This window comes from Protopterus annectens, chromosome 7.part1 (genome assembly GCF_019279795.1).
Source record: "Protopterus annectens isolate FY-2018-M chromosome 7.part1, PAN1.0, whole genome shotgun sequence".
NCBI lineage: Eukaryota > Metazoa > Chordata > Ceratodontiformes > Protopteridae > Protopterus > Protopterus annectens.
This window is the reverse complement of record NC_056740.1, coordinates 189,287,765-189,315,573: the sequence shown is the minus strand read 5'-3', so window position 1 is coordinate 189,315,573 and position 27,809 is coordinate 189,287,765. Positions and strand designations below refer to the sequence as shown.

Below are 27,809 nucleotides of genomic sequence, written 5' to 3'. Positions count from 1 at the left end.
AATAGCCTAGTAAATACCTGTGAACTCATGACAATATGAAAAGGTAATCAATATGCAATTGCATGCCTAGAGTAAGGCATGGAACATTGCCAAGAACATGTCCACCACAGGAGATGGACCAACAATGCAAAAATGGCTCACAGAGGTTCCTGGTGTCCCCATTTGGGGAAGGGAAGTGAACCCTCCTACCTGATGGTGGCCTGGATGTGATAGCTAGGCTGTGATGACTGCACAAGTATCTGTAGGGCATGCACCTGGATATTATTAGCTGTTACATTTTCACATTGTATAGTGCACTACTTGTATGGCAGGACTTGTTCGGCAAAAAGTTTTGTATACTGGTCCACCAGGTACCTCTGGTACGTGCCTGAAACATCCTCCAAAACAAAGTGTATAGGTATTCTTATGATATTCAGAGATTTTTGTCATATAACAATATGCCTGTTAGGGGTAGTGCCACTTACTACAGTTCTCTCACAGGCTTCTTGTTTTTATGCTTTCATAGGTTCTACTGAGGGAGAGTCCAGCACAACAGGACAGTACATGCCTAATATCACTAGGAAACCTGTGGCTGTTAATGATGGTAATGTGCACATGGCATAGTCTGCTGACACAGTGACACTATCACAACACTACATTTGGGGGCTCACACACATTCCCCACATATGAAGAGCCTGCGCAGGTGTGCAGGTACAGGTTGAAACCTTGGTCTCACTAGTGTTTGGTGGACATTCTGTAAGTCTGAGTCCCATCCAAGATACACAGGAGTCCCAAATCCAAATGGCATCTGTGAGATGCATTGCCACTGACATGCATGTATACCACAGTGGAGAGGTGACACACATGCATGTATAGCACACTGGAGATGTGTGGTGGTCTGCACAGCCACCATGGCTACAGGTTTGTTTCTGACCTGGGTGCAACACTTAGCATTAATCAGTGGGTGTGCATATTGGAGACCACATAAAGACAGTTGCTATCCTGGGGACACAGACTGACAGCAACCTCTCCTTCAAACACCACATTGCCACTGTGGTCAAAAAGTCCTTCTATGTGGCACATCTCATTACCAAGGGTTAACCTCTCCTTCAATCACCATATTGCCACTGTGGTCAGAAAGTCCTTCTATGTGGCACATCTCATTACCAAGGGTTTTGCATCCAGGAAGAAAGAGGTCATCATCTCTCTCTACTTTTCCCTCATTAGGCTAATCATCAAGTATAATGCCCCATTTGGCATATACCTCACTAGGCACATACAACAGCTGGGAAGGCCACAAAAGTACCTCACAAAGAGGATCATAGGCCTTAAACACATGTCCTACATGGACAGACTCAATAAATCTCCAGCTATTCTCTGTCTCATATCATCTACTAAGAGGCGATCTCTGCTTGACTTACAAAGCCATGTCTGACCCAAATCTGTTAGAAATGCTACATCTAAAGAAATCCCAGTCCCTCAGTACCACACCCTCACCATCGTTACTACAATCAACAGAACATGCCAGAGGGACAGGTTCATAACCCAGAGACTGCCCATGCTCTGGAATAGACTTCTCATACATGTCAAGCAGAGTACCTCACTGGCCTTCTTCAAGAGAAATCTTGATGAGTGGATGGGAAATAGAAAATTCACCCTGGGGATCACTTCAGTGGCTCTGCTTGATAGAGGCACTGAGAACTAACGTTGGGCAACATGATGCCAGGGCACTTCTATGGGCTAGGCTTGTAAAGGCTCTAGGGCCATTAGCCTAATACACACCTATGAACCTATGTGTATACAATCAATGGCTCCCAGGACATCATGTTACAAATAAATTGCATAATACTGGTATACCTCCCAACCTGCGGACATTGAAAATAGGAACAAAGGTCATTGAAAAGTAGGTGCATCTAGCCAAAGATCTAAATATCTAACTAGCATACATTTTTAATACCAAATAACATAGAATACTACTCACAAACATTTTTAAAAATAAATGATGGAAACATATCAGCACATTATTAGAGACAGTGTAAAATCTGTAGACTTTAATTAATTTATTGCAAAATTATATCTCACAAGATCATTTATTTTTGCTATTGAAAATGGGAGATGTCCGATGTGTGTCCTTTTTAAATTATTGGTGCCACTAGTATGTTGGTCATCATGTAGTGTGGCTTTTTGTGTACTAGACAGCTTCAAAACTCAAGTGTGATGCGTGGGATTCTGAAAATTTTGTGAAGGGATAAATCAAGGCTGAACATAGGGATAAAGTTCCAAAAATGGGTACATCATATGCATGGGTAAATTAGATCAGAAAATAGAAATGTTCCTCCAAAATAAGACACATTTTTAAGTACCTTATTATATTATCATTTAAGATGTAGGCAAACTACATTCATTAATAGAAAAGAAAAACAAAACCATATTAACATTTTTCCATTTATATACATTATACATCACATATCTTTTCTTTTTTTGTACTTATCATCAGTCCAACATTGCAAAAATTGCTGAGTTCCTGCCTTCCCTTAAACCTCACTCATCCTCCTCCTGAACATTATTCTGCATGTATCGTTCCCACAGTTTCCACTTATTTTTATGTAATTTTCTCCTTCCCTTTTCCAAAGATTTCTTCCATTTCTTTTATTTCTTTTATAATATCCAAAACTTCAAATACAGTTGGTTTACACTTTGATTTCTATTTCCTAGTAAGTGTTTTTTGGCAACCAACAGAATTAAATTTAACAAAGCCTTACTATGTTTAGACAATTCAAATCCTGTGTCCCAGCTCAAAAAATCAAATTGTTAGTTACAGCCATTTGCTCACCCAATATTTCTGACAAAATACTCTGTAGGGAATTTTTAAAATCTGCCAACTCATTACACTCCCAAAACATATGCTCCCAGTTACCTCTTTCTTTCTCATCACACCACCACCATTTGCTATCTACCTGAGGAAAACATCTTTGAAGTTTGCTTGAGGTATAAAAATACCTATGCAAACACTTCCAAGTAAAGATCTTAAACCTTCTGGACTTTGTTGCATACTTGGGAGTCATACATATGTCCTCATATTGCTCTCTTGTAAATTGCTTTTCCAGTTTTTTCAGTCTTTCTTCCCAATATTTTCTAACTCTTCTGATTGAGTCTTATAGTTATCATGCAATATTTCAAATGCCCTGCTAATTACCCCTTTTGTAACAGCAGCTTCTGTTCTAGATTCAACTAAAAATCTACTAGCACAGGTATTTCACTTGAAATTCCCCTATCCGTTTCTCTTTGCCTATACTCTGATATCAGTCCTTAGCATGGATGGTAGTCTCTAGCCTGCTGTCTGGACGTCTTCTTGGCCTCTTACCAGTCTATTACCATTCCCTTTCTAGTTATTTGCTCCTAGTACCTTGGTTCTTTTGCCACTTTTCTACAGTAAATTGCAGCCTCTTCTTGCCTACTTTCTGTACTCCTATTTGCAGTAATCCCGATTGGTAAAATCTCCTTTCTCTTTTCCATGTGTTGGCTTAGTTCTGAGAGTATTTTCTGCTATTTTTATAAGTGTAATATTCTGTATGGTTGTTACTATTCTCCTTAAGGAGCTGGATCCAAAATCCCTCTCTTTCTCTTTTTTCTTGGACTTCTCACCTGCTTCATCATTATTCACTTCCATTTTAATTTATAACCTTCTGCTTATGTTATGTGCATGAGCCTAATACTGTGTATCTCTAAAATATCCCTTCTAATCAGGTAATCCTATACCACCTTGACCTATTGTAAAGATCAACTTATTCTACTTAACTCTTGCCCTCTTCCCCTCTCAGATAAATTCCTTCAACTTTTTAGTAATTATTGTCCACAAATTCTCCTCTCATTGATAAAAATATGCCTGACCTTTATATAAAATTAAAGAGACTAAAAACAATTCCACTGTTTGTGTCTTATTATCCATACACATAAACAAGAACTTCCAGTTTCTCAGTTTTTGTATTATATTTTGTTTAGTCTCTTTATACATATCCTTAGCTGCAGTACCAGAAGCCTTTTTAATCCATACTTCTAAATACTTCATCTTGTCTCAATTTTCTCTGCAGACCTTTGCATATGCTGCAGCATGATTTCAGTCAGAAGCCTTTTTAATCCATACATCTAAATACTTCATCTTGTCTCATTTTTCTCTGCAGTCCTTTGCATATGCTGCAGCATGATTTCAGTGAAACTGTGTAGGAAACAAAATGCTGATTTATTTATTTATTGACATTTGTTGACTGAGAAAGTCCGACTGGGACAGGAGCCTATTTTCAGCAAAGGCCCGGGGAGAAAAGCTCCACAAACACATGATTACACATTATTTTACAAAAATTTACAGATTTTGCAGAAATTACAGGACATTACAGTACAAAATGAAAAACAGACTAATAAATTGTGGAGAGAGAAAAACAGAGTCATTTACAATACACACACACACACAAACACACACACACACACACACACACACACACACACACACACACACACACACACACACACTTTTAGGTTGAAAGTAAAGAAAGGAAAAGATCACTAGGGGTTAGTGTTAGGTTGAAAGAATTAATAAAGGGAAAGAAAAATCACTAGTGGGGTAATTTTAAAGGGGTGAGGGATCAGAATGACAGTTAATGATAGTCAGATTTATAGTAAGAACCGAGCTCTTTAAAGTAACTTATAGATTAAAAAAGAGTTTCTTACTGGTTTTGATGGGTAAAGATTGGGGTAAGCTAGAGGAAGGCTCAAGGAGAGTAGGATGTTTATCTATTTGGATAGATGCAGTGGCATATTTTAGTATTTAGTAGGTAGTTCTTTAGGGTGAGTTTAAATTTGTTGAAGCAGCTAATGGTGTTTAGGCTGGCTGGAAGTGAGTTCCATAGTATAGCAATAGTGCATGAGTAAAGGCAGTGTCCGTCTCTTTTGTTTGGTACATGAACAGTTATGAGTTGTTTATTTTCAGAGTGAGGGGTTCTGGTGGAGCTATAGTGTATTAAAATATTTTTAAGGGCAGGGCAGTTGTTTGGATTGTAGACAGTTTTATGTATAAGGACAGCTGAATGAGGTTAAGGTGATGTGGAAATTCCAGCCAATTAAAATTTTTTAAGGCTTGGCAGTGATGTGTGTGGTATGAACTACCTGTGACAAATGATGCCTGTAAATATATCTTGTATGTCCACTATAGGTCATTGAAAGGTCCCTGCAGCTAGGAAAGTTAACGCTATTGATGCTTTAATGTTCACTGTGATGCATTGACAGACCAGCCCAGTGGTCATTAGAATATCTATAGCTTTAAGTGTCCCTGGAGCAAGGACAGTTACAGATACAGATACCTTAATGATCACTAGGACAGGCTGTCCATGCAACCCCCTTGATTCTTCATGTGGGTGACACGATTTGACAAAGTCACATATGGTATCACTATCCATACAGATGCATTGTAAGAGCTACTGGTCAGCCAACTGGCAGAAATTTAGGCCTGATGGTAGCATCTACACTGATGAAGAGGGCTTTCGCATATCAAGTTATGGTCACTACATCTGACAGTGGTAACTAACATGTGCAGCTCTGCTTTAGCTGCTGGTACTGCAAACATTCTACAGCACTGTACACTGGCAATTTCTGAACTGCCTCCTTCCTGTGTGCTGCCACTACTTTATGCTACACTATTTTATGCAGTGCAGTGTGCTATCTATATATGCTAACATTTGTGTTAATCATTTTAACCCTAAGATGAACTAGACTGTGACTCAGTATGCAGCAGAGATGAAGCTTTTCACTGTAAATTGGCAGTTTGGAGCAAACTTGGATGAAGCACTACGAAATAAAATTTGGTGATGGCATTTACAATGAAGCTTGCCAAACAGAACTGTTATTTGAATCAAACTTCTCATTTCCAAGAACATTCCAGATTCCTTTGCATATGCAATTGGCAAACACAGATATGCAACAGTTAAGGAAGCATGATGCACCTGTTGGTGCAGTACGAGTCAAAATTCAGACAATAAAACCAGAAAAGTAAAAAATAAAATGTTATTGCAGTAATAACAAAACAGTCCACAAAACCTATGATTTTAGAGAAGCTAAATATTATTATTATTATTATTATTATTATTATTATTACTACAAAAAGAGACAACTCACAAAGAAGTATGATGAATCTAAACCTGATAGACTTCTTTGAAGCAGTCACCAAAGCCGTAGATGAGGGTAAGTTGGTTCACACAGCCTATCTAGATCTTGCCAAGGCTTTTGACACCATCCCCCACTCTGGAATTATAGATAAACTCACTAAACTAGGTATAAATCCCTATGTCACAAGATGGGTTGCCAACTGGCTCACTGACAGTACCCACACTGTGAAAGTAGCAGACTCCAAATCCAGCTTCAGACCAGTGACAAGTGGAGTACCACAGGGTTCAGTCCTGGGTTCTCTCCTGTTTGGTATCTACTTCTCTGAAGTACAGGCCAACACAGAAGGTCTTTGGCTAACGAAGTTCACAGATGACTGCAAACTAGGAGCCATAATCAAAACTCCAAAAGATGTGGACATCCTACAAAAGGGCCTTGCTGAGACAGATGCCTGGTGTCAAAGCCATGGCCTCAAGCTCAATGCCAAAAAGTGCATTGTCATTCCTTTTGGTAAAAACTCTGTACCCATGAACTACCACATAGGTGGTAGTCTACTTAACACCGAAAGTGTGATAAGAGACCTTGGGAAACAGGTGGACAGTAGTCTCTCCTTTGATAATCACATCGCCTCAGTAGTCAGGAAATCCTTCTATGTGGCACACCTCATCACAAAAGGTTTCTCATCCAGGAAAAAAGAGGTCATTGTTCCCCTCTACTCGTCACTCATTAGACCCATTATAGAGTACAATGCCCCTTTTGGTATGTACCTCACAAAACATCTACAACAACTGGAAAGGCCACAGAAATACCTGACAAAGAGGATTACCGGCCTCAAAGAGATGCCCTATGCAGACCGTCTCAAAAAGCTGCAGCTTTACTCCGTTGCATATCGCCTACTCAGAGGTGATCTCTGTCTAACACACAAAGCTATGTCACACTCAGAGCTTTTAGACATGTTCCACTTAAATAAATCCCAATCCCTACGAGCTACACGCCCTAGGGACCTAAACCTCGTCACCACAATAAACAGAACATGCTGGTGGGATAGATTCCTGTCCCAGAGACTTCCCATACTCTAGAACAAACTACCTATCTATATCAAACAAAGCTCCTCATTAGCACTCTTCAAGAAAAATCTTGATGATTGGATGGGAGATAGGAAATTCACCCCGGGGATCACTTCTGTGACTCTGCTCGACAGAGGCACAGGAAAATAATTTTCTTAGGTGGCGAAAGCCAGGGTACCTTTGGCTAGGCTTATATAGGCCCTAGGGCCAATAGCCTAGTACCTACCTATGAACCTATGAACCTATGTGACTGCACTGTGAGAAATAGTGCAGTAATGTCAGCATGCTGTTGCCCGACAGGGATTAGGTATGCACGAAAGCTGACATAGTGAAGTCATGTGGAGGACAGTGCTGCATAATAAATCTCCACAACTGCAAAAACAATAGTAACTACACAACTGAGCCAGCTAAGCTATGACTGATCACATGACCCTGAGACATTGACATGCATGTAGTGTGCCTAAAGTTATGTATTTTTACATGCATTCCAAAGTGCCCCATGGCTATTAGACAGCCAGGTACTAAATACATTCACATATAAGGACTCCACAGGAAAGTGCCATCTTGTTTTATTATGAAAATAGGAAGGAAACTGAGTTATAAAACAGTTAGAAGAGGGATGCACAGAAGGACAATGAAAACAGAAGACTGGTGTGGGAAGAAGGATATTTTGGGGGACAGCTGCTTAATTTCTAAAAAGGTTTGAGAGGAAAGGTTCCATGAGGATATGGATAACAAATAGGGTATAGGTAGGGAAGCAGGGGCAATCCATCAGGGAAGTGATGACACACAAGAGAGGTAGCAATGAAGAGACACAGACTGACAGGGGGTGGGCAAATGGTGATGGACAGGAGTGAACCACAGACAGGGAATGAGGTGTGACAGGAAAGGGTGGAGAACTCAATAATTAGGGATAGGGAGGGGTAATGAAGGCCCACCATGCTGGCCCAATGGGGAACCCACTCAGAACCAATCACCTTCACTGTTGACCTCTTGGGTGGGCTCTGTCTCTTGTGGCCTGAAGGTCACAGTCAGCCAGCAAAGTGAATTTACCAGCCACATGTGGAGGTACACCAGGGTGCCAACGCAGGTATTGAGGTGCAAATCAGTTTTGGTCTATGCCAGCAGCATACCACATGTTAGGTGACTCATGAGGGCCCCTTCTCACCACTCTGTGAGGAGCAGCCTACAAACCTAACAGAGAGGCAGCAACAGTGGCCACCACCAAGCTCTCAGGGTTCCTTCTACAGGGTGGTATTTAACATCCTGCAGAGAGACTACAGGTTACCCAGCAGTTAAAGTAGTGACGAGTGCACAGCTCAGTAGCTGCTGTCTCATCTCTGCCTGGACCATGGCCTGTTCTTCAGAAAAAAATAAATGAAGAGAAACAAAACAATAAGGCAACATAATAAAAACTGAAAAAAAAAAAGAAAAACAAATTAACACAAAATACAAACGGTCACTGATATTTGGTGCAGTTTATTAAAACAGTACCTGAAATAGAGTAAAACAAAGTAATAAAGCAACATACTACAAATGCAATGGAATTCTTAAAATATAAAACATATAATATGAATACAACACTTCACTTATATGTGATATAATTTATTACACTATTATTATTTTTATTTATCCTTTTGTTAACCAGGTAAGTCTCACTACACTAGCAGCCTTCTTTCAGGAGAGACCTGAGGTAGTATTTCTACTACTAGGGGGCATTCTGCAATGGCAAAGGGGAACTTTCCCCTACTCTTTGGAGCTGCTAGTTGGTGCATAGGGCTCCTATAGAAGCATGGAAGAGGAGAGAAAAGCTATAGAGAGTTTGGACATGTAAAGTGAGAATTTGAGAAAAAAAATAATTCAGTATGGAGCTTCAGAATGTAAACAAAGATTCCTATGTGGTGGGTGTTATGAATGAGCAGTGTTTAGCTGACTCCATGTAGAAGGAGTAAAATAATCTATTGAAGTGGTGCAGATAACAGAAATGGTGTCAGGAAGGCTTGCAGATGATGTTCTGTTAAAAATAATTGAGCAGGATGATCCAGGTGACAGTTCTGTTGTTTCATGCAGTGAGATGGCAGATACTTTTTTTTTTTGGAAGTGCTGTAGATGGTAATGAGGAAAAGGAACCAGGTGACGAGTCAGCAGAAAATGCAGTAGTCAAAACTTATGGAGCAGTGACACAAAGCAAAAGAGGAAAGCCGCAACAAAGTGAGAAGGTGTATGTTTTTGAAGCAGCAGATAATGTAGCACTGGCAGCAGGTAAAAAAGGAGAGCAGCAACAAACTGTAAGTAAAACTGTTTTTAAAAAGAGGAGATGGAAAGACCAACTATAAGAATAAAAACAAAAAATTGCAATGTTAATAGACAGATACTATATATGGGAGAATTTGGAAACTGTTCTGGATTTTAAAGCTCAAGAAACTCTGTCTTTTACATATATTGGGACAAAGAATGTTTGTGACAACATTTGAAACAAATGGACTGGTGATGACATTTCTGAAAATGTGTAACAAAAAGAAGGGCATTTGTTCATGGTGTCATGAAAGGGGATATTACTAGCCCAGCTATCTGGAATTTTGTAAATAATGATATGTCATTTGTGAATATCAACATAATTCATATGATTGTGTTACAAATGTATTAGAACTGTATATCTGGATATCAAACTGCTGGTACAGAAGTGTGTGTTGAAAAGGGTTGTAAAGTACTGAGCTTTAAAAATGTATCCACAGTGTACCCTACTGGAACAGAACATAAATGTACATACAATACTGAACTTGCTTAGATGTATATATTTTAACAATGAAAACTGAAACACTGGAGGTTAATTTCAGAAAAAAATAGCTGAAAATTTAAATTACTTTATGACCATATAATGAAAGGATGTTATCTTTCAGTTTCAGTGCAGTAACATACACAATGTTTAGAACTAGAGGTTCTCTGCATTGTCTTGCAAGTGTTTCATTCTTTTATGACTTTCAGCAAGTACCAAGATTTGAGGAAAAACCTTTGTGTATGTATTTTCACAAGTAGATGCTAAATGCTACCAGCTGCATCAATGGATGTTTTTCACATGTGATAGATTCAGATGACAAGAAGTGATGTCATCCTGCAAGCTATCCCAGCAGTAATATTTGGGATATTAATTTAAGAACTCCCTGTATTTTGCCTTTGACCTGAGAAGATCCATTCACCACACATCTGCCTTGCTAAGAGTAAGTCTAGGGAATAGTATAATTCTCTTAGATTCAGTCAGGAATATGGTAAACATAGTTTAGATGTTTCTCTTTATTTATTTGAGTTTGTCCTGCAATGTTGTTTTAAATATTTCCTGCAATTTTGAACTCGGCTGTTACTGTGATTATATACTGAGAATTTTCTTGTTCTTTTATTATTTATTGTTAACTATATTTAAACCTTTCATTGTGGCTGATATTTGTGAGACATACTTAAGTTCTGAGAGTACTTGTATATTTATTTGGTGATACTGTGAGCCAATCCTAATAGCCTTGCTCTTGGACAGACTACCATTTGTATTGATAGTAACATTACACAGTAAGATAGGACACTTTTTGTTAAGGGCCTTAAAGTAGTTGATAAGGACGTGGCTGGTGGCAGTGATAACTACCTTATAGTCTGGACAGAAGGGGGCATAGCTAGTAAACGAGTGCCAGCCTTTCCCAGGTGTGTGTATATAAATCAAACCTCAATGTGTATATGTGTCAGCTACTTGGGCAGGGGCACAAAGCGCTGGTTGCACAGAAAGGGTGCTGGAGGTCTGGCTTGGCCACTCATCTGAGATCTCAACCCTATAGCTGTACCAGTGGGGGGGGGGTCTTATTGGGGATCGGGAGAAACCAGCCCCAGACTGACTGTGGTCTCTGTGTGCTCTTAAAAGAAATCACACTTGATGCAGACAGCTACATCTGGAAATACTGTGTGTGTACCTGTCATCCTCCCAATGTATGTACCCACCCACTAGTGCTACTGGTGAGGATTGAGGCTCCTTGATTACTGTTGCTAGTGGTGGGGCATCACACATGGAACAATTATTTTTTTCAAGAAATTTGATCTTTTGTACATGTTGGGACAGAGACTTTTTGTGATTTAACATTTGAAACTGATGGACTGATGATGAAATTTATGGAACCCTGTAACAAAAAGAAGGACATTTATTTGTGGAACAATTATTTGTTTTCTGGTAGTAACTTAAACGTTAAAAAATGTAACTTTGCAGTTTAGCAGTTTAGTTAGGTTAGACGCTGTTTAGAAATGTGAAAAATACGTTGAAAAACTTGCCAGTTGTTATTTTTGTGGTCGGTCATAGAGAGACATTAAGATAAGCTGTCCATCTGGGACTTTTCTCATTTAATTAATGATTGTGATAAGGTACAATTAACCAGGGTGGGGAGAAGTACATAAAGCAAGAAGGTGTGTGCTTGAATGCAGGTTTTGTTAAAAAGGGACACTTTTGCACTTTTGGGTGGATTGTCAGGAGCAAACAGTAAATAATGAACAATAAGGGGAAAGGGAGGAAAACATACATGATAAAGGACAAGAAGAAGATGTGGGAGAGGGTTAACTAGGTAAAGAAGAAGCTGTAAAAAAAGAAAACAATATGGAGAGTAAGGAGGAGAGAGAGAGTGTGTGTATGCAGGAAGACAGGTCATGAGAAGGGATAGATATTAATATTTTTCTGAAGATCTAGCACTGAAAAATCTGATTCTGAGGATCAAGGGTTATCTGTACATAAACCCAGGAAAAATATGCAGTTGAGGAAAGAGTAAAAATAAGAAAATTAGCATTTAAAAATATTCCCCCTAAACTTGAAAAGAGGAAAAAAAACAATTATTTTAGAGTGCTTTCAGTAAATGTGAACAGTGTTATTAACACTGCAAGAAGAATGGACTTCCAAGATGGCTGCACATTGAATAACAGCTTAACTCTAGCTCTCTTGGTGTGAAAATAGAAACTCAGCAGTTTTCATGGGTAAATTGTAGTAACTGGCTAGTAAGTGTACTGCCTGGATGGCAGGAAAAAAGAAATACAGAGCACCTGGTAAAAATCAGCTACAAAAAGTGAGGAAGAAACACTGACTGGGGAAAGTTCTGCAGCTCTTCAGTAAAAAGCGATGCAACCTCCAGACATGACTTCCAGTAACCTGCAGGAAGATATAAAACAACTGCATACAGACCTGTTTAAAATAAAGGAAACACTGATGGAGTATATCAACACAAACAACAAAAAGCTGGAAAAAAATGGAAGAAGCTTTAAACAGAAATTCAGATAAGGTAACAAAGCTGCTAAAATCAGAGGTTGAAATGAAGAAAAAGCTGGCTGAATACGAGACTACTCAGGAAGAGATGTTTCAAAAATAACAGAATTAGAGGACAGAGCACATAGGGAAAACTTGAGATTTTCAGCTATACCAGAGAAGCTGGAAGGAACAGACTGCATTAATTTCATGAAAGCACAAATAAGCAACTGGACTGGTATTCCAAAGCTGGAGTTTTTTAAAAAAAAAGAAACATCTGTATTAAACCATCACTTATGACATAGGCAGTCACACATTCATATAAACTAAAACAAACCACACCAACACAATCCTAATTACAAGCATTTTACACCACAAAACATACTGAAACACTTCCACTTGCTAACAATATACATCACTTATCTACCCAATCATTTTCAGTCAAACATTACATAGCTCATTTAAGTTATGCCTTCTTTTAAACCTTATTCCTCCCTTGTATGTACTGTTCCCACAATTCCCATTTTATCTTATGTAATTTGCTCCTATCCTCTTCTAAAGATCTAAATTCCAATTGTTTTACCTCTGTTACCATATACACTACTTCTATAATAGTTTGTTTAGATTTTGATTTCCATTTTCTAGTAATTGCTTTTTTGGCAGCCACCATAATTAGACACAGCAAAGTCTTACCATGTTTAGGCAGTTCTGTCACAGCAGCAGTTGTTAGTTGAAAGGGTACATTGTGTATATGCTCCAAACCTGGCTATAAGAAAGCAACCTAGACCTTTATTAGTAAAGATGCAATCCTACCAGCAGAAGGAGTTGATTCTGACAAAACTGTTGCAGAAAGACAAAATACTAAAATTGGGAGACAGCCGAGTGCTTGTGGAGAAGATTACTTATTTTACACCAGGCAAAAGAGAGGTAAATTCATTCCATTATTCAGGGAATACTGAGACGCAGGTGTGAGATTCATACTGCTGTACCAGTTGTCTTCAAGGTATTCTTCCCTGGAGGGACAAAATCATTTTTTTGATGAAGTACATGCCAAGGAGGAAATAAAAAATTTCCAACAAAAAGTGAGCTGTGAAAGAGAAGGAGATTCTGTTTTTTGTTCTTCTGGTAATAAAGACCACATATAGACTGTACTGTGAAACCTTTTCCACTGGTTTAACAGAAATTGTTGGAGAGAAAGAAGGGACCAAGAGAGCTGACTAGAAGAATAGGGAGTACATTGGAAATGAAGCAGAGATGGAGATAGACAGTAGTAAAACCAGTAACTTAATGCGGCATGGGATTAAAATGCAATAATTATATTTGGGAAATGTGACAGAACAAGAAAATCTAAAAATATTGGACTTTTTCAGAATATGTCAGACTTGTGGGGGGACTCTAAAATATATGCCCTACTTCATGTCATTAATGTTTGGAAAAATGTTTTGGGAAGGGGAAGAGAAGGGAGAAAGTTAACTGTAAGTAAAGAAAACTTTTTTTTTTCTAAATAGTACTATTTCTGTGGTATATGGTTTTCTTTGCATGTTATAAAATTTTCTAAGTTATTTTTAAGTGTAATGGGGATTGTAAATAAATGCTGCTGTTTTCTTCACTTTCTTTCTTCCTTCTCTGTTTCTGCTTGTTCAGTTTCAAGAAATGTAGGTAATGCAGTGTTAAAAAAGCCTGATTAAAAGAGCACGACAAAAGAAAAAAAATAATGTGCTTTTTTCATTCTTGCATGGGGGAATAACTAGGTTAAGGACCTTAGATTGATTCAGTAACAAGTTTTAAGAGGAAAGCAAGTAAATGAAAAAGAATATTGAATATTATGAGTTTTTTCCAGCAAATGAATGTATGCTTAGTAGCAATTATGTATCTGGCCCTCATGCCTCCATGGAAACAATCTGATAAAGAGAAAGTGACTGTCTGTTTCTCATGTCTCCATGGAGACAATCTGATAAAAAAGAAATTGGTTTCAGCCTGGTGGAGAGTGACTGGCTGGGGGAAAAAAGAGAAAAGAGAAACTGGCTAGGAGATAATATTCTCTAAAAGCATTCAGGGGTTTTCTCAGATGGGACAGCTGTAAAGATAAGACAAAACCAGTCAGCACTTAGAAGCGCTGGCTGCACCACATCTCTTAGCATGGGTAACTTTTCTTTTAGGTTAACTCAGGTCTGTGAGTGTGGCTGTCAGTTTGGGACATTTGTTCCTATTAGGAGGGTAGAACTACAATATTTGAAGATGTATATAATTTTGTGTGTGTAAGTATTAAATTAATAGGTTTAAGGGGGTGTTGGGGTTTGTTTGTTTTTTTGTTTGTGGGCTTTCAATAAAACAAAAAGTTTTGTAAGATGTAACATAGAATCAAAGGAATATGACAAGAAACAGCTATATAAAAGTTCAACCTGCCAAGTAGTGTATGAGTGTAATACAAAAGCTGGAACTATACATTTAACAAAAAAGGTGGAGTTATACATAAATGGTGGGAATAATAACTTTTTAATACAATGATGCTTTCTGTAATGTCTTTAAATGTCAATGGTCTTACAGATAAATACAAAAAAGAAAAAATAGTGACGTATATTAAAAAACATACAGTGCAAACAGTTATGTTAAAGGAGACACACTTGGAAAGAACTGAACAAGTAAATTTGCTAAAGACAGGTTTTCAGGATAGTTATTCAGCAGAATATTTGGGACAAAGGAAAAGAGGAGTACTATATTAATTACAAGAGGACTTACAATAGTTATAGAAGAGGATAAACAAGATAACAATAGCAGAGTTGTAGTGCTAAAGGGCAAGGGAGGAGGATTACACTGGCTTGTATTTATATTCCACCTAAAACTGCTATAATGGAACTTAAGAAAATTCTGGAAGAAATAATCAGTTTTCAGCAAGGAATATTACTTATAAGTGGGGACTAGAATTTGATTTGCAGCAGTAAAGATTTGTCTGTAGGGCCCAGAAGGGGAAAGTATAACAAAGGAGGGTAGATTTTTGAAGAAATTTATGAAAATGTTTGGCACGGAAGATGTGAATTCAGTAACAGGAGTCTGGAGTGAATTTACACATTATTCCTCAAGATATAAAAACTGGACTAGGCTCGGCAGAATTTACATTTCACAGGAACTTGATACGCACTCAATAAATATTTCAGATCATGCACCAATAATAACTAAAATAAAAACACAGGATAATGAAATAAAAATGAGACACTGGTGCTTTCCACCTATCTGTTAAAAGGAGAGGAATTTAAGGAATGGGTAGTGGAGATTATTCAGGAGCTATTCAAGAGGATAGAAATCACTTCTGAAAATACAGCTAGGGAGTGGGATAAAATTAAGGTGAAGTTTAAAATAGGGCAGAAATAAAAGAAAAGGAGCTATAGTTACGAAACAAGAATTATTTAGAGGGACTGACAAATGTTAAAGTAGTGCAGAATAAGGGGAATCTCTCAAAACAAGAAGGGGATCAAATGCAGAATGCTAAGCAGAAAATAAGGGATTACCTCGATAATATACACATGCTTAAAAAGATTGCTATTAATCAACTGTTTTGTTTTTTATTTTATTTTATTTTTTTATAATAACACTAGAGCACAAAAACTTTTAGTATAATGACCCAGGCAACAGAAAGTAGAAAGGGCTGTTGCCAAGCTTAGGGAGCCTATAACAAGGGAGGTAACGCGAGATCTTGTAGAGGTATTAGAAATATTTCAGAGATTCTATGAAAGTCTGTATAAAGCAGAGAAATATGGAAATCATGAAAAGATACAAATGGAAATGTTTATGGAAGAATTAAATATACCAAGTTTAGAGGAAGATGAGGCTCAATTACTAACAGGATAGGAGGAGATGAGATAAAAACTGTGATGTATAATCAGTCTACAGGAAAGTCCACAGGAATAGATGGTATTCCTGTGGAAGTTTGGAAACTAGGAGGGAAGAAATGATAAATATCTGGAAAGTTTTGTTTAACAGTATTTTAAGAGGAGTAGAAGTACCAACATCCTGGAAGAAAGCAGTGGTAGTTGCAATACCTAAAGAAGTAAATATCCATCAGAACTAGCTTCATACAGGCTCATTTCAATATTAAACCATGACTATAAGGTGTTCATGTTTATAATGGCTAAAAGAATGGCAAAAGTAATGCCGAAATTGATAGATATATGGATCAACGTGGTTTTCTGGAAGGGAGGCAAACATCTGATGATATTAACAGAACACTGATGATCCAGAGGGAAACAGAATGTACGAAAATACCATCGTTGTTGTTGGGTCATGAGGCAGAGAAAGCATTTAACAGAGTAAGCTGGGACTTTGTGAGTGGGGCAATGGAAGCATTTGCATTTCCTGAAAAATTTATAAGGTGGATTAGGAGGATATATGAGGGATTGGAGGCAAAAACTGAAGTGGGTGGGGTCCTCTCTGTTAATTTCCCCTTGAGCAGATGAACCAGGCAGGGGTGTCCTCATTCCCCTTTGTAATCTGCATTATATTTAGAACCATTGGCAAAGAAAGGAAGGGACTCAGAAATTCAAGGAAATAATTGGTATGGTAGTCAAGAAAAGCTGGCTCTATTTGCAGATGGTATTATTTTATATCTGACAAAACAAGAAAGAGACATTACAGTGTTGTGGAACATTCTGAGGCAGTTTCAGATCTTTCGGGATACACAATTAATGAAGCTAAAACAAAGGCAATAACGGCAAATTATGTACCCACACATGAATTGGTTCAGCAATATCCACATGTATGGGGACATGATAAAATGAAGTATTTAGGAGTATGGATACAAAATGATTCTGGTGTGGCAGTCAAGGACATGTGGGAGGAGACTAAACAAAAGATAACACAAAACTCTAAAAATGGAAGCTTTATTATATGAACATGGATAGTAAGATACAAGCAGTTAAAATGTTTTTAGTCCCATTAGTCTTATACACATGTCAGGCATACTTTTATCAACCAGAGAAGTTGTGGATAGCAAGTAATAAAGAGATGAAGGACTTTATCTGGGAGGGGAAGTTAGCAAGAGTCTTGTGTGATAAGCTGATTCTTCCAGTAGAACAGTGCAGATTAGCATTACCCAATTTGAAGGGGTATTTCAGAGCTACACAGTTAAGGCTCTTATATATAGCACAAGCAGAAATCTATAATTTAAAGTGGAAAGGGATGATGGTGAAATGGGGGGAAACTCTAGAAACAAGGTAGAGACTGGGGTTTTGGATGCAGGACTTTAAAGAAAATAACAATAATCATACAAATATTATATCTGTAAAGTAGCAGAAAGTATCCTAAGAGCTAAGCCAACAGGGAATGGAGAAAGGAGATTCTGCCAATAGGAATGACTGCAATTAGGGATACAGCAATAGGCAAGAGGAGGCTGGAATTTATTGGTGAAAACTGGCAACAGAACCAAGGTACTGGGAGAAAATAACTAGAGAGGGAAAGATGATAGAATGGGAAGATGTTAAGAATTTATTTGGACTGCAGGTTAGAGCTTGGCTTCCCTAACAAGGATTGATATCAGAGTATAGACAAAGAGAAAGAAATAGGGGGTCCTAAAAAAAGACCAGCACTGGTGGAGCTTTTAGTAGAATTTAGAACAGAAGCTGACATTAAAAAAAGGAATAATTATTAGAGCATATAAAATATTGCATGATAACTAGAAGAATCAATCAGAGGAGGTTTGAAAGGATTGGGAAGACAGACTGTGTAAGCAATTCATAAAGAAACAATGGGAGGATATATGTATGTCTCCCAAACATGCAACATAATATAGAAGATTTAGGATTTTTGCTTAGAAATGTTTAAATAGATATTTTTATACTGCAAGTAGACTCCAGAGAATTTTTCCTCAGGTACACAGCAAATGTTGGAGGTGTGACAGGGAAGAAAGAGTAAAACATATTTTCTGGGAGTGCAGTGAGTTGGCGGATTTTAATAACTCCCTATGGGATTTACTTTTGGAGATGCTGGGTGGACAGATTAGCGTGCTGAGGGAGATGATTTTTCTGAGCTATGATACATAATCAGAATTGCCTAGACATTATAAGGCCTTGCTGTGTCTAATTATGGTGGCTGCCAAAAAAGCATTTACTAGAAAATGGAAAGTAAAATCTAAACCAACTATACTAGAAGTAGTAAATACAGTAACAGAGATAAAACAACTGGAACTGAGATCTTTAGAAAATGAAAGGAGCAAACTACATAAAAAATAGTAAATGTAGGAACAATACATCCAGGGGAAAAATTAGCTTTAAAAGAAGGCAGGACTTGAATAAGCTTATGTACTGTTTGACTGAAAATGACTGGGTAGATTATAAATGATGTATAATGTTTGCAACTGGGAGTGTGTCAGTACGATTTGTGATGTAAAATGCTTACAACTAGGATTGTGTTGGTATGGATTGTTTACATTTATATAAATATATGATTAAAACCAAAAAACAGATGAGGCTCACCACGGCCGATAACACACTTTTATTCAACTGTAGTATAGTTAGCGCTTTCACGTTTTAACAACGCTTCTTCAGACTTTAAAACAGTTTATGACAAAAACATGGTTATAAATAAATTTAAAATCAAGCCAACCAATCAAAGTTGGAAAACAATTAATCTATCATACATATTAAAGCAACAGTTCACAAGTATAGTCACATATAGTCTAAAAAACAGTTATTTAATGTTAAAAACTGAAGACCATTATATAAATAACATGATGTAAATATATATAGAAGGTTTAAAAGCTATATGTTACTAATATATATGTATATTAAAATATATATGTATATTAAATTACAGGGACATATAGGACATGGGCTGAATGAAAGGGCCACATTAAAGCCCTTTTTAATATCACGCCCTTACACACATTAGTCTCTACATATATTTATGCATATATATATACACTTTAATATACATATATATTTTAATATACATATATATTAGTAACATATAGCTTTTAAACCTTCTATATATATATTTACATCATGTTATTTATATAATGGTCTTCAGTTTTTAACATTAAATAACTGTTTTGTAGACTATATGTGACTATACTTGTGAACTGTTGCTTTAATATGTATGATAGATTAATTGTTTTCCAACTTTGATTGGTTGGCTTGATTTTAAATTTATTTATAACCATGTTTTTGTCATAAGCTGTTTTAAAGTCTGAAGAAGCGTTGTTAAAATGTGAAAGCGCTAACTATACTGCAGTTGAATAAAAGTGTGTTATCGGCCGTGGTTTGCCTCATCTGTTTTTTGGTTTTATGAGTATTTCTTCTGAAGAGGCTCTTCATCCAGGACTGTTTGTTTTACTTGAAATAAATATATGATTGCCTATGTCATAAGTGATGGTTTAATAAAGAAAATGCAGAAACAAAGCTGAGATGTACCACCAAGGCTGTCGTGAGACAAACACGTCACATTTGGGTGGGAGGTTGTCATAATGGTTAAGGTGTTTACCTTGCAGACACAAGGTACATGGTTTGATTCTCACATGGGGTAATTAGCTAGGCTTAAAGTGGCCCACAAGGGCAGTTAGCCTAGTACTAATCTATGACTCTATGACTCTATGACATTAAAAACCAAATTCTTTAATACGAATAATAAAAAGTAGCATAAAACAAAGTTCTAGGGTGGAAAAGCACTTTTGGTAAAAACATTCTTCACATCCTCCTCACCCATTAACCAATGATGTTTCTTATAAAAGGAGTAATAGCCAATCATCAAGAATCAGGAACAAGCTGGACCAATGAGCTTCTCAAACTGAGTCAACCATTTAGCATATCAAGATGACCAGTGAGAGACTATCAGAAACTATTTCTTCCAATCAGGAGCATGCCAGTCTCAAATCCATTCAGAATAACAGTAGAACCAATATGCTGATTGCAGGACACTGCACGTAGTTTATTTTTGCTTTTGCAAAGACTGCTATGTATTCTACGTAGGAAAGACGAATAGAAGTTTTAAGGAACGTATATTAGAACAACTAAGGGATATAGCAAACGTAAAAGAGGCCAATGCCCTGGCAAGACATGTGCAGGAAGTAGGTACACAACATACCTTTAGTTTTATGGCATTAGAAGTTTTGGAAGAAAATGTTAGGGGTGGTGACATGAAGAATAGAGTGGAGATAGCTGAACAGAAATGGATTTTACTATTACAAGCTGAAAAAACACATGGGTTAAACAGTGCAGTGTCACTTAAACTTTTTCTGAAGGCTAGACTACTTAAACACTGAATTTATTTATTATTATATTTAGGAGTAGAGATCTATGTGTTCATGGAATCATATGTACTCATTATTAAATTATATTTTAATTGTTTTTATCAAATGTTTTTTTCATAAAGCATTCTCCTATGGAGAATTCAGTGTGTTACTTTAAAAGTTAATCAGACTATTTTTATTGTTACTTGTGATTAGTCTTAATTAGGGTTAAATATGGTGACCTCACCTGTTTTGTAACAGAGTCTGAAGAAGCGATCAGTGTGAGATTGCGAAAGCACTTACTTTTTCTACCTTGTTTCATTAAATTTGGAGTTCTATTTTCGTTCCTCAGCTGTGGTCATTTTGTTTCTGTTCTGCTATTAGTTGCTCTGAGGTGAATACTGAGTGTTAATCCAGCTCTAGGACATTTTTCACTCTTCAATTTTACTATATGTTTTCCTAGACTGGGACATGGCTGAAGGAGACAGTATAGATTTTGAATTTAATCTTGCTAATAATGCTTCTAAGAGACATCGCCTTGAACACTTTAACTGCCTGTTGAATGTGGAATCCAATCCTTTGATGCAGCATCCTGTATTTCCCACTACAAGTAAGGAAGCAACAGATCATACTGTGTACCTTGACTTTATAGAGAGTTACAGAGACTTAGAAAATAAACTCTATAAATTCAAGAGGTTGCAATGGCAAAGATTTCACCTTGAGGCATCATTGAAGTATAAAATTGTACCCAGGGGACTTAGAGTATTAACCATGCCAACTTATGGTGATCTACACCCTGAACTACTATAAAAATGGCAACAACTCAATTTACAACTAAGCTATGACTATATGTGTCTGCTAATTAAGTTTTTCTTGCCACAAGAAAAGTCATTAACTGAAGAAATAGAGAGACTGCAACACACCATATTTAATAGGTTTCCTTCTGAAATCATCGAGACTAAATTGGATGATTTGTGTGACAATATTCAAGGATATGAGAAAAGACTACAAAACACTAAAACCAAAAAATTACAAAGGGATCTTAATGACTTCCAACGCAAGGAAGTTTTGCCTGGCCAAAGCGTTTCACTTCTGAAAGCAAGAGAGAGAACAGTTCTGTATCTAAACCAACAGATTCAGCAAATAAAATAGATGCTATCTCTTTAACTGACAACAAAGAAGTTGAATGTGCTGATGCAATCGATTTAACGTCGTAACATACAGGACCCTTACGTACCTCATCCCGAGGCGAAGAGAAAGGAACTAATGTGTTTATTTCAGTGGTAGCGGATAATAATAACAAGAAGAGGATGGGAGAAGTGCCAGTTCCTTTTTTAGGACCGAAAGAAACAACACAGAGCTCAATTCTACCATTTATTTTGAACAAACCCTTGCCAATACGAGGGAGATCTCTGAGCTGAGGTCGGAAGGGCAGGATTCAGTGGACCAAAGAAGAAGAATCAAGAAACAGGTCCAAGCAAGATGGTGACTCGCAGCAAGAATGGGAAGACCTGGCAATTAATTTATCTAATTTTTGACTAACTGAGGCACAAATATCTCTGCTAAACAAGGGATTATCTTTCATCCCAGCACAGAGAACTACTATGACAGACATACTAAAAGAACTAAGACTGTTTGCATATACTCTAACCTTGAAAACTGTTTTTGGGAGCAATGCAGTAAATTCAATTGATTGTTTAAAAAAAAACAAGCACGAATATGTCTAAATCACATCCTGTCATTGAAACCTTTGTAGCAGTCTGTAAGAAAGAAATAAGGGAAGAATTCTTAAAAAATAGTCCTGTCTTCTATCACAATTTAGATAAAGCTGAAGTAGAAGCTTTGACACAACTAAAAATGCTATCAAGTTTGGAGATTAGACCAACAGATAAGGGGGGAAGCATTGTTATTATGGACAGGATATTCTATATAGAACAAATGACAATACATCTTAATGACACTATGACTTATCTACCTATTCATGGTGTTAAAGTCAAGGGCATCATTGATAGAGTCTCAGTATTGATTTTTGATTTACTTAAAACACAACAGATTACAGATGACCTCTTTGAATATTTTCAAGTGAAAAACCCCATAGTACCCATTATATATGGGTTACCAAAAGTTCATAAGAACATGACCCACCCACCCATGAGACCCATAGTCTCTAGTAGAGGGTGGGCGACAGAAGTGATTTTGATCTATGTTGAGAAATGCTTACACCCTGTTCTTGAAACATGTGATACTATTCTTAGAGATACCAAAATGTTTTTAGAATCTTTGTATAAGATAATGGCTGAGATCAACAGGGAATTCTTATTTGTTACCATGGACATTACATCGTTATTTACGGTGATACCCAATGACTGGGATACTGAGAGGGTACGTGAAGTACTTAATACCAAACAGATATACACACCCAGAAAAGTTGATTTGATCTGTAATTTACTTAATATCATCTTGGATAACAATGTTTTTGTGTTTAATGACCATTATTATCTGCAGAAGGTTGGCGTGGCCATGGGCACGGCATGTGCCAATAGCTAAGCCAACCTAGCACTTGTTTCATGGGAAACCACTTACCTGTTACAAGGGAATGATTTTTTAAACAATGTTTTATGCTATGTACATTTTGTCGATGATGTCTTCCTTTTGTGGGGGGGGGGGGGCACACCTAATAGATTGGAACAATTCATTGATTATCTACATACAACCACTGAATTCCTTAGATTTACATTTCAGTATTCGAAAGATGTAATTGATTTTTTAGACGTTAGATTACAGAAAACCTCACAAATGGATATAGCCTCCAGTCTTTTTAGGAAACCAAGTAGGAAGAATAATGTCCTGCACAAAACTAGTATGCATCCAAGGCATGTCAATAAAAATGTCATTAAGGGACAATTTATGAGAATTAGTCGCCTACATAACACCAAAGAGGGCTTAGACAATGCAGTTTCCATGTTGAAAAGAGAATTTAGTGAAAGAGGTTACAGTGAAAAAGATATAGATACTAATATCAATGAAATGTATGCAGAACGTAATTTGAAAGGCAGACCTTTTTTCTCTGAGAGCAGAAGTAATATACATATTGAACAGAATGATGTGGAGCGCAAGATAAGGTTTCCAATCACCTATTGAAGCAATATAGGAATTTTCTGCAGAATCTTTGAGAAAAATTGAGGCATACTAAAATCTGTAAATGAATTAGATGGTGTGATAGATAGTCGACCACAATATTCCTTTATGAATAAGAAGTCACTAAAAAGGCAACTATGCTATAAACCAGGTTTCAGCAGCAACAAGATCACCTCCCAGAGGAAAGGGACTTTTCCATGCAGAAACTGCATGGCATGTAACCATATCTATCCTAATTCTGTCTTTAGACATCCAACACAAGATTTTAACAGAGGTGAATTTCTATGCTGATTGCAGGACACAGCACTTAGTTTATTTTTGCTTTTGCAAAGACTGCTATGTATTCTACGTAGGAAAGACGAACAGATGTTTTAAGGAACGTATATTAGAACACCTAATGGATATAGCAAATGTAAAAGAGCCCAATGCCCTGGCAAGACATGTGCAGGAAGTAGGTACACAACATACCTTTAGTTTTATGGCATTAGAAGTTTTAGAAGAAAATGTTAGGGGTGGTGACATGAAGAATAGAGTGGAGATAGCTGAACAGAAATGGATTTTACTATTACAAGCTGAAAAAAACATCTGGGTTAAAAAATGCAGTGTTACTTAAACCTTTTCTGAAGGCTAGACCACTTAAACACTGAATTTATTTATTATTATTTTAGGAGTAGAGACCTGTGTGTTCATGGAATCATATGTACTCATTATTAAATTATATTTTAATTGTTTTTATCATAAAGCATTCTCTTATGGAGAATTCAGTGTGTTACTTTAAAAGTTAATCAGACTATTTTTATTTTTACTTGTGATTGGTCTTAATTAGGTTTAAATATGGTGACCTCACCTGTTTTGTAATAGAGTCTGAAGAAGCGATCAGTGTGAGATTGCGAAAGCGCTTACTTTCTACCTTGTTTCATTAAATTTGGAGTTCTATTTTCATTCCTCAGCTGAGGTCATTTTGTTTCTGTTCTGCTATTAGTATCATGATTTCCTAAGGAGACTGATAATTAATTCATTACAGTAAAGGGGAATATGCCATATAAAAAGAAAGTTGAAAGAATGTGTTTATTTTGTGGGAGGAAGAGACAATAGAGCATATTTTTTTGAAATGTAAAAGAGTGGTGAAACTCTGGAAAAAGTTGTATGAGGACATTTTTGAGAACATAAATGACATAAACAATATAGATATGAATATGATTATGCATGGATATTTTAAAAATAAAGAATATGTGAAAAAGGTAGATAAGAATTTATTTAATGCAATATGGATTATTTGGAATGAAAGACTAAATGAAATTTTGCTTAATGGAAAATGGATTTTGGCAGATTGAAAAAAATAAATAGATTATGGTTGTGGAAGAATGAGTGGGGATCAATTATAGAAGAATAACAATTAGAATGTTATATCAAAAATAAATAGTAAAAACTAGAAATTTGTGTGTATATGCCTGTAAATATGTTCATTTTTTTTAAATATGTAAATTATGTTTTTATATTGTATTAAATAAATGACCAATATTCTTTTCCATGAGTGCCATGGAATCTTTTACAACAACCTGAGCTACCACCAACTCAAACAAATTGGACATCAGTTTAACATCTCATCCAAAGGACAACAAACTCTGGAGTATATTATCCCCCCACTATTACTACACTGCAGTGCCAGCAATCTAAACACCTGGAGTGAGATTTGAACCAACAGCCTTCTGGTCTTTCAGCACAAAAGGCAAGAGTGCTAATCATTGTGACACTGATAATGACATTAACCTGGTTAAAAACAACAATACAAAGTAATAAAAAAACAAGTAAGAAATGGATAAATTAAAATAAAAAAATGCAACTGCTTAGTGTTATGTTCTAGTGTCTTATTACAGCGTTACATTACTTCCAGCAATATATTACACTTACTTCACTGTCTGTCAATGTCACCTGCCTCCTCTGACAGGCAATCCTGATTTCTTCATTCTTCTATGGCAGTGGAAAACATAAAATAAAGAGTAATGAGCACAACATATCCTTGACATCTTACCACAATTACAGCTACAGGTTTTTGACATACTGTATACTGCCAAATCAAAGGGACACTGCTTACAATAAAATGGTGTCGCTCCATTCACATCCTTCATGACCTCTTCTTCCAACTGACAGAGATAGTCTGGGTTGTGCGTATTCAGGTCACAACACTTGTGCTGATATTGCTCACCAAGAGTTGGTGATGTCAATGGTTTCCTTCCCCATCCTGGCATCTGTTTTATAAAGGGGGCCCTCACAGACCCCCAGCAGGCACTCCCACTGATTTCTGTGCAGCATACTGGACTTGGCAGGATACCAGCTCAGGTCTGGGACAGCTGAGGCCATGTCCAATTATCAGGTCAAGACCAGATGCACTTCATGGACCAATGTGACACTCACTGACAGACAACATGGTAGCACAATGTCCATCAACATCAGTGCATTGTATGTGGTCAGTCAGCAGAACAATGAAGAATGTCATTAGTGAGGTTGGGTTCCACAGGCATGCACACCAGATGTGATCTTAAATGTGAAGAGGCATGATGAGCAGCAAGCAATGTAGCACTATGGTCATGGTCATTAGTGTGATCCAATACAGTAAAAATCACAAACCTTGTATTGTGTTAACAACTAAACAGGAAAGGAAAACTCTGACCCTTGTAGGGACCCCCTATATTCTGTGTGTTTGTCACCTCCACTGGTCAGCCAGCTGCCTGTTAACCCCAAGAACAGTTTCACCTTTCATCTAAGAAACCACCACAATGGTGATTTTGAACACACATGCATCCAGTGAAAAGTGTAATTAGCATGGTCGAGCTCGTCAAGCAAGCACACCATATGTCACCTCTCAGTCCATGCACACGTAGTAGCTAAGTCTTCTCATTAGCATAACAGCTGTGTAACAATACCTGTTTTAGCACAATAAAAACAATGCTTAGCATTTTGTGGGAGGCCACATTATAGGGTGCAATGTAGAAAATCTGAATAAAGTGGATATCAAAATGTGCTACAATGTATGGAAACTGACAACAGAGAACATAACAGCTAAAAGACTTCATTAATGTAATCATCACTTAAGGACAAATGATGACAACAACATATACTGTCACACAGAAGTAAAGAGAGTGGGGTAACACTACACAAACCATGACTGAGAACTGACAGGTTTGGTGGACTCATACCTGACAGGGTGCAGGGAACTGGCAGGATAGGTTGCAGTCTGGTCCCAGAGGTTAGGAGTGAAAGCACAGAGAACTGGCAGGACAGACTGCAGTCCTATAGGGTGGGTTCAACCTGATAGGACACAGGGACGTCAGGCAGGTTTAGTGATAGGTTCATAGGTAGATACTAGGCTATCAGACCAAGAGCCTAAGTAAGCCTAGCCAACAAGATTCCCTGGCTTACGCCACCCAAGAAAGTTAATTTTCTGTGCCCTGTCGAGCAGAGCCACAGAAGTGATCCCTGGGGTGTATTTTCTATTTCCCATCCACTCATCAAGATTTTTCTTGAAGAGTGCTAATGAGGAACTTTGCTTGACATAAATGGGTAGCTTGTTCCAGAGCATAGGAAGTCTCTGGGACAGGAATCTATCCCTCCAACATGTCCTGTTTATTGTGGTGACAAGGTTTAGGTCCCTAGAGCATGTAGCCCAGCTGTATAGGTGTCTATGCACTGTACTTTATGCTCACAGACATCATGATGTGCTAGATGGGATGGTAGGCCTCCATTACATCAGACACAAACTGTGATATCAGCTGACATGAGCACAACTGACACACTATGGTGCAGTGTCAGAACAGTTACCCTATAGCAGCTCTCAGGGCTGTGGCCACCACAAGGTTGCTCAGGAGAGTTTGGAGGCAATTGCTGCATGGCATTGACTATCATGCATACAGACACTGAACCATGTGTGTAACCCACAGGTGTACATGTTGTGGCATGGAAATCAAAGAAACAGTAATGGCTATAGACGTTCCCCGCATGG

At 37.4% G+C, this 27,809-nt stretch overlaps 1 long non-coding RNA gene across 1 annotated transcript in view; it reads right to left on the bottom strand.

Annotated features, from left to right (window-relative positions):
* The window catches only part of LOC122807681, a 130,021-nt gene that overhangs the window by 48,611 nt on the left and 53,601 nt on the right, over positions 1-27,809 (bottom strand). The window contains exon 2 of the long non-coding RNA XR_006365715.1: positions 25,721-25,780. This is a non-coding gene — a long non-coding RNA (uncharacterized LOC122807681). The remainder of the gene's footprint in view (positions 1-25,720; positions 25,781-27,809) is intronic.